We start from the raw sequence: 13,523 nt of genomic DNA on the forward strand, positions 1-13,523 counted from the left end.
AAGGCAATTTTCGTAACAAAATTTTTTGTAACAAAATTCTATCATTATTTCAACATAATTTGCATTTCGTTCAACGCAAAACGAAGGCTGTGGATTTCTCTAGAAAACTATTTGAGTCAATTCAAATATATGCCGTACTTGTAAGGTTTTTATTTGACTCACTCTTGAATAAAAAAAACAAAAACAAAACAAAAAAACAAAAACTTACAAATATAACTACTTGAGGTCACATATATTTTTTTTTTGCAGGTTGACGGTGAGTCAGCGTTCGGCTACTAGTGATCCAGAAATGACTACAACAACACAGAGGGGAAAGCGATAGTGATGCGTGTGACCTAAACAACCAATTTATCCACCGTTATTGGCCTCCGTGTACTTTCGAGAGGCGCTTGAGTCAAACCCGATATAATGTAATCATTTACATTATACCTAAATGAGTGGTTAAAAAATTATATTTCGTCATGTCAACCTCGCTAATATGTACGGCCGCTCATTATTTCTACTAATTGGTCACGGTGGCTGTGCTGCAACAAGGCTGCAAGTGAAGGGTGGAGATAAAGAATAATAATATTTATTTTAAAAAATTACAAATAAAATTAAATATTATTATTGTTCAAGACAGAATATTATCCAGAACTGATTTCAACTTGATGAGTAAAATTATAGCTGAGCTACATAAAACTCACTTTGTGTGTTATAAGGCACTTTGAATGGTTTGTATTTTTTAAATGTAATTTTTTTATAGAAAAAAACAATAGTAAAAAAAAAAAAAAAAGAAATACACAACTAAACACTAATAAAACAATAAACAATATAGGAAATATGTTCAAATGTTTACTCATAAGTTAATTAAATGTTTTAATGACGTTTTTTTTTTCTTTTCAAATAGCAAGGAGCCCCCACAGAGGACACTTTTCCACAGCCACACTGATTGCAAAGAAGGACGGGCACAGGGACGCTCGGGGGACATCTGGGTCTCAAATCGGCAACTCTGATCACATCACACGTTGTGCACCAGCATTTAAAACATCAATGTCTATTAGTGTATATGATAAATGCACTGCTTGGGGTGTTCCATGAGTGAAATTAACTGCTAGGTCTTAATATAGCTTAAATATATATTTAAGCTATTTCAGAAATATTTTATTTAATATAACAAATTACACTAAAACATTGTTGATGTTATTGTACCTCATGTTAAGAAGCTCCTGAAGGCAAGTACCATTTCACTTCAGTTGAGAAGATGGCTGTTCATATTAAGGCCTACATTATAAAGGCTGTGTCATGTACAGTATGACAAATACAACAACAACATTTTCAACAACTACCAAATCACCACAAATGATAATGTGCTTAAAAATTATTAAATATATATTATTGTTTATGACATAAAATGTCACTTCTGAGCTTTTATACTGAAACACACAGTGTGTGTGTATTTTATGGGTCTAGACCTGAGAACACCTGGTACCTAACAAACCATAATTTAATAATAATATTATTAATAATAATAATAGTAATAATAATTAATAATAATAATAATACAAGCACAACAATTTTGCAATAATGTAATATCTGGGCAGCACAAATTTTACTTATAACTCTTTTTAGGTTACACTTTTTGTTTAAGTCCCCCCCCCCCCTTCAAAAAAAAAAAACTTAGCATTCTTAAGCTGGACAAGTAACAAATAAACAAAAGCCCTTGTTACCATGGCAATATCAGTTTGTCGCATATCCCATTCTTATCTAATAAGACCTCGAGGTCAGTGAATTCTTATTCACAGCCCTTTTTTCCCTCTAATAAGTTCTAGTGTGCCAACAGCCATGGGACTTCAGTCTAATAGAAATTAGGAATTTAACACACATATGTTAATGTGATCACTGAAAGTTTGGTGGTGTGTGCACAAGAGTCTTAAAGGGTGTGTAACCCGTGCGAGTATATTTAGTTCAGGACTTCCTCAAACAACTGACGGTCACAATAAGCCAAAAGTAAGACTATTAACACAGAGAAATGTACATAACATAAAGCGCATGCTAGGAAGTGTAAAGTATAATTATATAAATTCAGACTGGACCTGTAATAGTAAAACCCTATTTACCACATTTCTTCACATCAGTTCTTTAAATGAAATAAATATTTTTGTGACAACACCCACACACACTAATGCATATCTAACTTTCACTACATGGCTATTAGTGTGTAATACACTCACCTAGTAATTATGTGTAGCTACATGCATTATTTATTACCTGTCACAAGGAAATAGGATCCTCGCATCTAGTCATTTTTCATTCAATTTGAAAAGCAAATATTTCAAACACCCTCCTGTTAATAAGGACATATGGACATGCAACAACTTGACCAACAGTCAGCTTGTGGTAAAATTTCAATTCTAAACTCTGTGGTAATTCTAAATTTCTACAAAAGCCTGATTTTTTTTCTTGCCTTTTTTAAACATAAAGTTTCCAACATTACTGGTCAGGAAATTTCTATTGCTGAGTCATTAATTTTTAAAAAGCTACATGGACATCCGAGAAACACTGGTTATGGTGAAAAAAGTGTGAGAAGTCTCAAGCCTGACAGTGTGAGTGTGTGTAGAAAATGTATTCACAGTGTTAGACCACAGGTCAACAATAGAACAACTGGAAACTTATTTTTTTTAATTGCTGGTAAACTATACCATAGCTGAGACCATGGCTCGGAAATTTACTTTCCTCAAACCTTAAATTTTAAAGCAGTGCGAGGGGAGGGAAGAAAAAATAAAAGCAGTGCCTCCCTGTTGAGATTTTAATATGAACAGAGAACTGAGGTGTTACTGGAAGTTATTATGAATATTTATTATTTTTCATTTCTTAATACAAATTAACCCTGTGCATATGATAAGTGGTGTGACTCCATAGACCTGAAAGTCTAATAAAATATATAAGCATGATATGACTAGACAGGCCAGGTCTTTCAAAAAAGAGAAACTTGATGAATTGAATATATTTGTGTAATTTGCTCTGTTCTTAAAGGCAAAAAGAACCTCCAGGTGCGCAACATACACCCGGGGCAAGTAGGGCTCGAGCTGAAACGGTTAGAGGAACATGCGCGCGCGCACACACACACACACACACACACCTACCTCTCTGCCAAGTCTAAACCCTTTTTTTTTCCCCTTAGCACTTTTTCAATTAACCACTCCCACACATCTTAAGCTACACAAATAGCCTAAAAAATGCGACTCCTTGATTCTGTAAATGTGGTTTAAAAAAATAACTATTTTCTCCTGTCACACGTGTCAAATAATCAGTCAATATCCAGACGGCAGTACTTGTAAAATACACATGAAATCAAAAGCTCAAACATATTTGAGATAGGCTATCTGTACAGGAGCTTACTGTATTTTCTGACTGAGAACAAAACTCAAACGAAGACGTGGGCTCAGGCCAAAACTGTCATTCTAAAAGTAGCTTAGCTCAGCTCCGCACACACACACACACACACACACACACGTAACCAAAAGCCAGCACAGATCTAACACACATTTGCCTCCTTTACACTCTAATGCCATGATCCTGGATACTTCATTTTAATAAGCAGGATTTCCCCCCCTTTTTTAGTCTCATCCTCATCATTTCAATGTGTCCTTCAGGAAAAGTTACACGTCATGATACATCAATTGGACGATCATCTGACATCATCAATACGGCCTGGGTATGAAATGAAACAATGTATCGGGATAAATAGAAAGAAACATTGATACATTGTGCAGATAAAAGGTTAGTTTGCTGCAAAGAACTTTTCCCCTGACGCTTGGCGATAAAATGGCGCAACTCTCCTTAATATCTCTTATACACACACACACACACACACACGGATCTTTCTGGTTAACAACAAACCCGAGGTAAAACAGGTAGGTTAGTGAGTAAATGAAGTTAAAAAGCCTTACCAGCCCGGTTGGAGTAAGTGAGGTTGATCGCGGCTGTCAGTAGAGAGAGAGAGTGTGTGTGTGTGTGTGTGCGCGTGAGTGTGTGTGTGCATCAGGGCGAGCTGACTGCACCAGCACACATCCGTTACTCCCGCTCAAAACCGAAGCAGAAAAAACACTCAAAATGACTTTTCCCCCAGCACCTCGATGCCGAAACCGATTCTCAAGTCTCTAAGGTATTTTACAGAATTTTTCCAGATAATTTTGTCATTATTTTTTGTTTAAAAAATGCTCTTTTTCATCCATAACGCAGCTCGAAGCAGAGAGAGAGAAAAAAACAGACATCTTTTCCTCCCACGGACTCGGTATCAGTTAGAGACTCTTGATCACTTGTTCAGTCGATGAACGCGCTCTTAAAACAATACTAATAAACAAAAGATGTCCTTCTTGTTTTTTTCTTCTTGTTGTTTTTCCCCCGGCCTTTTTTGTCCTCTTCTTATTCTCGGCAGCAGGCTCGGGCCGGAGCTCGGAGCTCCGCGCTCAGGACGGCAGTGTTGATGTTATCGCGGCTCACTCGAAAATGGCGCCGAAAGTGACTCTGTTCATTCAAATCATGAGGAGCCGCCCCCTGCACCGGGCATGCCGGGAACATGGACTTAGTTTAGGAGCGTTGAAGGTGGCAGACTCCTGTTTTTTTTTTCTTTTCCCTTTTCCTGATACATTTTCACCGCGAATTTTCACAACTCGTTTATTGTGATGAAACCATTTTCAGTTTATATTTAATAAAAAAACAAAGCAGTAGAAAAGAAAAGTGAAACGCGTCAGTCAGTCGCAGGCGTCGGTGAGGTGAAGTGAAGTGTAGTGAAGTGAGAGACCATATCGCGATTGATAAGAAAAGATAACGAAAAACACCCTTAAAGAAACACCCTGTAGTCTTTCTTGTGTAGCACTGAGGTCACTTAAACCCCTTTCAACCCCCAGTCTTTATGACCTAATCTACACAGACATGAAAGATGTCAATACACACCCATAGATCTGTAGTAAAATGTATGCATGCAATATACTTTTAGGTTGTCTTCATTATAACTATTATTTGTTTCTTTATTATTTTCAGATTGTAACAGACCTATCTATAAAAAAGGCTGCAAGTGAAAACTGCAAATAAATCTCTGATTTTCAAAGAGGCCCAGGTTGTTGGTCATTCTAAGGGTATACTGTACCTGAGACAAACAGCTAGGAATACCCCTTTCTACCATTACAGAATTTAAAGAGAAGGGTAAAACACTGATGGAATCATGACCTTGTTGACCTAGGCCTTCTGAGAGACTGTTTTATGATGGCTGTTTTATGCCTAGACGATTTGCTTCTAAACAAAATCCTAATAATGTATTAACAGCCAAACATTACTTGCTCAAAAAATTTAATAAACTATGATCTATGCATTTTTTCATAAAACTACATGTGTTTGTTTATTCTTGCGTGTCTTTGTGTAAAGCCCTTCATGATAATGACAACCAGAGTAAAATCAGTCCTTTCTGTTCTTTATGAGAAAAAGCTGACCTGATTACATGTAATCCTCACTAACTGCCTCTCTAACATACTTGGATGCCAGATTACAAATCCCTCCTTGCTTTCCATGTAGTTATTAAATACTATTATTATTGTGATCATGTGTAGGTATTAACTAGCCTGCTACTGTAACTTCTGTTATAACTAGCTGAGCATCCAGACCAGGCCTGGTTATAGGCAAACCAAACCGCACTTTTCTTTTTTTATATTTTGGTATACACCCTTGTTCGTCTGCAAAATCCACTTTCTGACTGTCTTATAAATAAATATATACCTATGCAATGTGATACATGTATAATAATATGAGGTCTATAAATGTAGCCCATAAGACTTCAGACCAGCTTTCAGTTTTTACAATAAATGTTTATTCTGTCCAAGTGTCAAAGTAATGTACAAATGTACAAAGATACATCTACACAACATCACCTTTTATACAATTTGGCTTTCTCTCACTCAAAAATTTTTGGCAAAAAAAATTACATGGATTTCTTACGCTTCGTCAGAAACTGTCAGGACTAAATACTAATCATAAACATAAATGCACATGTTATATATTACATTATGACATGGACTACATATATTAATTAATTTTATGTGAACCACATGTACATCCATACTCCATACCTCAGATATTTATTTGAATGTATTTTATGCCACACATTTACTAACAGATAATTTTATTTCTATATGACTGAAGGGGTAAATTATTATTTTAATTTGTATTATTTTTGAGTGCTATCACTTTGATTCTTATGTTCTTTGAATTGTCCACTATAACTGAAAAGTTTGCAGCATACAATATGAAGGCAACATTTTAAGTGTACATGCTTTTTATATATAATATAGGTAATATTCCCAGCAACTGCTGCCTGTATATAAATTGCAATATTATATTTCTTCAAAATTATATGAAACTGTAAATTGCAGTATAGTATATAGTATATATAAAGTATGAAGCACAATTTATTATTGAATCCTTTACACAATTAGTCATAGAGTAATTTTGTCATTTTTTGTTTTTTTACACCTTAAAATTGTGACCTTACTATCCTTACCTTACTTATCTTACTAACTTTTTTAGCTGTTTTATTGGACTGTTCTACACCCACTGGTTCACAAGTTTTCCTTCCTTGGACCACTTTTGGTAGGTCCTGACCACTGCAGACTCCCATAAGAGCTGCAGTTTTGGAGTTGCTCTGACTCAGTCGTCTAGACATCACAATTTGGCCCTTACGAAAGTCGTTCAAACCCTTACACTTGTCCGTTTTTGCTGCTTCCAACAAATCAACTTCAATGTTTCCGTCTAACATATTCCACACACAATTCTAGGTGCCTTTGCAACAAGATAATCTATGCTATTTATTTTACCTGTCGGTAGTCATAATGTTATGGCTGGTTGGTGTATATTTCATATATTCATGAAAGTCTAGCAGTCTACTACTATAATCGCAGCTGATTCTCTTTAGGAATGAAAATGAAATAAGAATAAAAGTCTCACAATAAGCTTCATTCACTTCTTCTAAACTTCCATTGCATATGTCTGACATTATCCACACACAACATGCAAATGTGTAAAGAGGCCTGTACTAACCTGAAGTGACCTTGGAGCCAAAATGCCTTTGGACCTCTGCTTGTATCTTTAAAATGTCAAAATAAATTGCTCCATAGTATTATATATAATTCACTTACTTGAGCTATAAGTGAGATGCTGTCTACCTCAAACTAATTGGCCATTTTACATTTAAACACTCCTTATACTACAATAAAATGACTCTCAGTAAATGCTCGGAGCACTGTAGTATTTACATGTCACTAATGTATTTACATAAAAAATATGGAAGTCTATTTAAATGCCTTTTTTATGTAGGGGATAGATAAGGGGTAAAAACCTATATGTCCTGTCAAACAAAATCAGTATGGAAATACTCTTATAATGGTTTGTTGCATGTCATTATATAGTAATAATTGTAACAATAATAACAGTCGTTTAATATATATATATATATATATATATATATATATATATATATATATATGTGCGTGTGTGTTATTATTATTTTTATTTTTGATCATCGACTTGTGTTTGAAGGCCCTCTGATAATGAAAAGGTGGATCTAAACAATTACTGTTTTGTATATCACTGCAGAGCAGCTGTGGTATGGTTGGTGATGGAATGATGAGTTATAAACATGCTATAAACATGTGAAACATGTTCATTTAATATACATTAGCTATTATAGTTGAAATGTGCCATAATTCTTGCATGCCATCTATATTTGATAAATTAAATATTCCTGATTTTGAGGCATTGGTTTAGTGATCCAGTACCTTCACCTTTAAAGATAATTATTTAGGTAACAATGCCTCTTTAGCATTGTACATGATACCTTTGCGCTTTTATCCCCAGAAATGCAGCTAAATCTGCTGCACGTCAAGTGAACTTTCGTGCACCCCGTCACTTGTCAAACGTCGCTTTATTGTGTAAGAATAGGCATAGTTGTAAGGGGCGAGCATGTGTGTGTGAGAGAGAGAGTGAGAAAGAGTGAGAGAAAAGGTTTTGTTCTCATTGAGGAGGCTCAGCTATCCACCCTCCCCAGACTAAAGTTGTCTGTAGCAGCTGCACCCCTGTGATCTCCCCTAAACAGTGTGGGAGGGGGCAAGAGTGGGTACACGTCACCCTCCCAACACACACACCCTCCCCTTTTATAGAGGCCAAAGCTGCACACTTAAGCGACAACATCCATCAAAAGCCAATAGACGCCTGCAGGTCAAGCCTGAGAACACAACAGCGACCTCTGACCCCTGTTAAGTGAGCTGGCCTAACAAGACATGACCGTTGACTCACGCTGGTTTATTTGGTTTATTTCACCAATTAGAGTCCTGCAGGGGGTGTGTGTTACAAATGTGACAATCTTCTGATTATATAGCATAAGCATGAAGTCTTTATAAACATTTTAAATATCTTCATGCCTGAAGTGTGATTCCTTGACTGCATAGCCTCAAGCAATGCAAACAGTCTAAACAGTTATCATTGTTGAATGATGTTATTCTTTAAAAAAAAAAATAATCTGACCCTAAAATAATCTTTCTTAAAAAAGAATGTTACAATTATGTACAGCAAGTGTGCGCGTTACCCAGTACATTAAACTACTGAACCAAAACCTTTTTTCACCATCAGGTCCTGTCAAAGTATCCTGTTAAGTATCCATGTATGCTACAATCTTCTTAACAAGTTAACAAGGATCATACCAGAAGGAGTAGCTTAGTACACTGTTGATGTTCACAGTAGACTAACATTTAACCGATGCACTTTCATTAAAAAAAAAGGGTTGTAGAGTTATAATTTGTTGCCCAAAGTGCTAACACAGCTCCGTACATTCTAATTATCTACCTCTACAATTATGCAGCACTAAGGGTCCAAGAAACGTAGGGGATTCTGTGCACAGTCGTGACGGCAGGACAGTCGTAACATGGTAATAGCTCCTTCGTATCACTGTGCACATGCTTGATATTGTCTGATTTTTAATGGGGTAAATTTCAATGACATGCACCTCAACTCTATTTTAGTTCTGAATAGCTCCTCGTGTCTACTTGACCTTGAAATTAGACATGTTATTGTGATCACTGGTCTGTCTACTAAAAAACTGCACAGTGTGCCATTCATCATCATTTTGGTAAAAAAAAAAAACACAAAGAAAAAAAACATGCATTGTGCATTGCTTTGAAAGATACTTAAACTTGATTTTAAAAAAGGTTAAAAGGATTAATGTCTTCAAATAGATCAGAAAAATATTATAAAGAATACTTATATATAAAAAATACAGGAATTATACTTCAGTTCTTATATTCTCAGTTTGGTTATAGGATAAGAACTAATTCTAACTGTTCCTGACATAAAGTAAATGGTAACTGATGTACTGTACAAGTCGTGTACTATGTGTTTAGCTATCATATAATGGAAATAACAAACAATCTACAGAATTTTTGTTGCTTTTAATATGGATGGAAAATATCGGTTTCCTGGTCTTTTTGAAGTGTGTTATGGATATTTCTGATTTTGCTATTTGTACTATTATATGTACTAGTCCATATATTTTTTTCCTGTCTCTCTCACACACACCCCAACCCATACACACACACCCGCCACGCACACACATTTAAAAAAAAAGAAGAAAAAATACTATGTTCTGATAATATAATGTAATATACAATATTATATGCCTGAATTTATCCTGTGATGTGATGTGAGGTAATACAGTATTGAAAATATTTTAGGTTGCATGTATATCAGTCAAGTCCAGAATAAGTTCTTCAACACAAATCAGGACATTTCTCAGGAAGTAAAGATCTTTTTGGAATAATGCAACTGGGAATTTATTAATGTTAGAGACACTCGAGCTGAGATGCTGAGGATTAGAGCCGTGCCTGCTCTCTCTCACACACACACACACACACACACTCTCTCTCTCTCTCTCGCTCTCCAGCGGTACGAACTCAAACCCGACCGGAAGTCCCGCCCCCTCGAGCTTCTACCTCGATGATGTAACCCCCCTGTCCAAATTTAGCACGTTGTTGATGCCTCTGAAGTTTTTCCTCTGGCTGAGAGCGCTGTCCGTTACTCGACGTCACCACTATCCTGTTATTATTGTAAACAGTCTAGCCGTTTCTTTACCGAAGCCCTCCACTCAGGCATCCGCTTCTTTGTTCGCAAAGTCAAGCCGGTACAGATTTAAAGCGAACTACAAGGACTGTTAATTAATAAACCGGTACGGGTGATATAGGGCTCTATATACGAGCAACATGTGTGAAAAAATGCTTTTTATTTTGAGATTGTCGCAAACCTAGCGCTCTTGTCCTCAGTTTGAATGTGAGCTCTCATAATAATAATAATAAGATAATGATAATGATGATGAAGGGAAAAAAACAGCACTTCGGATTGCGCATCAATAATCAAAATCAAAAGCATACACTCAGTAGGAAAGGATAATAATAATGTAATTCAGACTGACATCATTAACGCCTAAGCAGTTCATTTTACTCAGTCCTTTTGTGTCAAACCGGAGCCTCTACCTAACCTGCCCCCAAACCCGTAAACAATATTGAGAGCAAAAAAATAAAAAATACATATGCATATAAAGATCTATATACAATATAAATTTAGTACTATTATTACGATTATTATTTATTTACACCAGACAACTGTAATGCGTTGTGCTTGTTTACCTCACCGGCTCCTGGAGGAATTTTGATAATGAGCTAGATAACAACGCTACAACTTTCATCCTCCAATGCACGAACACACACACACACACACACACACCTATAGCTATGTAACAACAAAGCGCTTTCTTTTTTTCTATTTCGCGACAAACGCACAGAGGATAGAGGAGGAGGAGGAAGAGAAGGAGGAGGGGGGTAGAAAAGCCGAAAGCTTTGTGATTAAATAATGATACTTACTTCAAAGGTGAATGAAGAGAAAAACCTGGAAAGCGGCGCTATAGGCAAAAAAACCCCATCACACTGTAACGTGCAGCCGAAAATCGGAAATAATATTCCAGCAAACTGGCACACCGGGCTCCGGTTAGCGCGCGCGCGCCAGTCGAGGCGGCTGTATTCTCTCTCTCTCTCTCTCTCTCTCTCTCTCCCCCTCTCTCTCGCGAACGCGCGTTCTTTCCTTTTTTGCTTGCAATTATACGCCAAGCTTCAAGGAAGTTGTCCTTTTGTTCCAGCATTTATACATTGCGTCAATGTTGCGAAAAGAGGAGGCGGAGCAGTGGCACTTGGAGTAACGAGAGCGTAAGAGAGAGAGAGAGAGAGAAAGAGAGAAACACAAGCACACGACCTTATGTACACAAACCCAGAAATCCTCCACCCTAACAAAACCGGCTCGCTCGGGTCACGTGATCCAGCTCCAGCAGCCCTCGCACCCGGGTCTACGGCAAAGTTAGCGCGAAGCCTTTTCTTTCGGTCTGTCTTTCTTTCTTTCTTTCCCGCTTGGGGTTCGTGTGCACACCGCTCACGGGAAATGAGTAGACAAAGTGGCCCGGCAAAATTTTTTTAACACCTATTCGGTCCGTGATGGAAAAACTGAACGTGGTAAAAGCGAGTACGCGCGTGTGCGTGCGTGCGCGCGCGCGCGCTTTTACGTATATGTGTGTGAGAGATAGGGAGCCGGTGTGTGTTGTGTTGGCTGTCAGCACTGAGCGCGCGCACCCTGCCGAGGGTTCAACGCGCGATGAGAAAGCGCTTCCTCCGGGTTCATGATGTCTGTCTGTGCTGTTTGAAGTAGTAGAGAATGTATTAAACGGTGCGCTCATTGGCTTCCCCTATAGCTCGCTGTTACAGCCGAGTTGCATCACGAAGTTTGCTTACCGCTCTGCTGTCAATCGTTTTTTCCCCCTTTTTTTTGGCAAATAAACACTACTGCTTGTCCCTAAGGTAACTAGGCGCGTTTAATGTGTCATTATTATTATTATTATTATTTATTATTTATTTCTTTTATTTTTTATTAATATGTAACGTTATTCAAGACGATATTTATTTATTTGTTTCTTTGCTTATTTGAATTTTAGGTAGCTATTTTCCCGCTGCTTTTCCATAAAACATGCACGGTTTGAATCCAATCTAAAGAACCCAAAGACTGTACCAATCCCGAAAGAAGCTTGAAGTTCCTCCATGTAGAACCTGAGAACAAAGGGTTGCCCTTACAGATGAGTTTCTGAGAACCCGTGCACCCAAAACCTCCCTCTTTTTTTTAAGAGTGCCGTTATGTCTAGGTATAGACATAAGCTGTGATCTTTTAAGTGCAGCGATGTAGTGTTGTGTGAAGTGTGGAAGCAGTAACAGGTGGCTGTCCGAATCTAAGAACAGACAAATTGCTTAAGGTTTTCCACTTGTCTAGGCATTATTTCTCACGTAGGATCTTTATGGTTGTTTCACCGCCATTTAAACGCGATACAGTGAAAAGAGCAGAATTTGAGACTTGGCGAAGATAAACAACCTCTCTAATAAGTCAGAACTAACAATGGACAGATTGCTTATAAGATAAAGGCGTCATCTAGGTGTCATTAGGCCGGCCAAATGTGCAACAGGTTGATTGAAAGTATTGCAATTTAAAAACATACCAATATATTTTTTTTCTGAATGAACTTTCATGGTATAAGAATTAAAATCATAGAGCAAAAATAATTCACAGCGTGTGTGTGTGTGTGTGTGTGTGTTTTAAAAGCACCACTTGTGGCGGGCCTATAAATCTCACTGAGCATGGTGTCACCTGTCAGTCGAAATAGGCGAATATGTTCCCTGACAAGTCCATTAATGCTTGTTGTGTAGATGCAGATGTGCCAGACAGAGCCTTTTTGACAATTAATTATTTTGATGCCTTTTTTTTATAGAAAAGCTGAAATACGAACGTTAAAGAGTAATCGGAGATAACCTTACTGCGTAAGTTAATATATAGCCTAGACTCAAAGAAATAAACGTTTTAAAGGTACTTTCCTAATTAAAACAGCTTTACTTTGTACTGGAAAGGTGCCTTTGGGGTTAGTTTAGATTTAATGATTCCATACCACTAGTCCAAATATTCCAAACTGTTACCAAAAAAAGTTTTTATTTACATTTAAGTTCCTAGATAAACCTTTTACACTAAAACCAAAACAGATGTCACCGGAAAGGTATCATCCAAGCGACATGGAAAAATCTAGTTTATTAATGAGTGTTAAATGATTTTTGCGCACCTCTTCCTATAAGCTGTGAAGGTCCGAATTTTTTTTTTGCCCGGTTAAAGTTCCAAAATTTTTTAACCGCTTTGCATTTCAAGATGCTTATTTTAAATTAAGCATATTATCACAGAGAGCGGGTTTGACGTGGCTTCAGAATTTCGGGAACGAAAAGTCACACATCGGACTGAATCAGATGACATCATTCTAATCGCTTATAATAATATTCAGACGTTTATTAATCCGATACACATGGCTTCAAAACTTACGCGTTGTATGGTTGTCTCGTGTTAAAACAACGCTTCTGGCAGAAGTTTCTTTCTTT

The sequence above is a fragment of the Clarias gariepinus genome, chromosome 18, assembly GCF_024256425.1.
Source record: "Clarias gariepinus isolate MV-2021 ecotype Netherlands chromosome 18, CGAR_prim_01v2, whole genome shotgun sequence".
In the NCBI taxonomy this organism is placed as follows: domain Eukaryota; kingdom Metazoa; phylum Chordata; class Actinopteri; order Siluriformes; family Clariidae; genus Clarias; species Clarias gariepinus.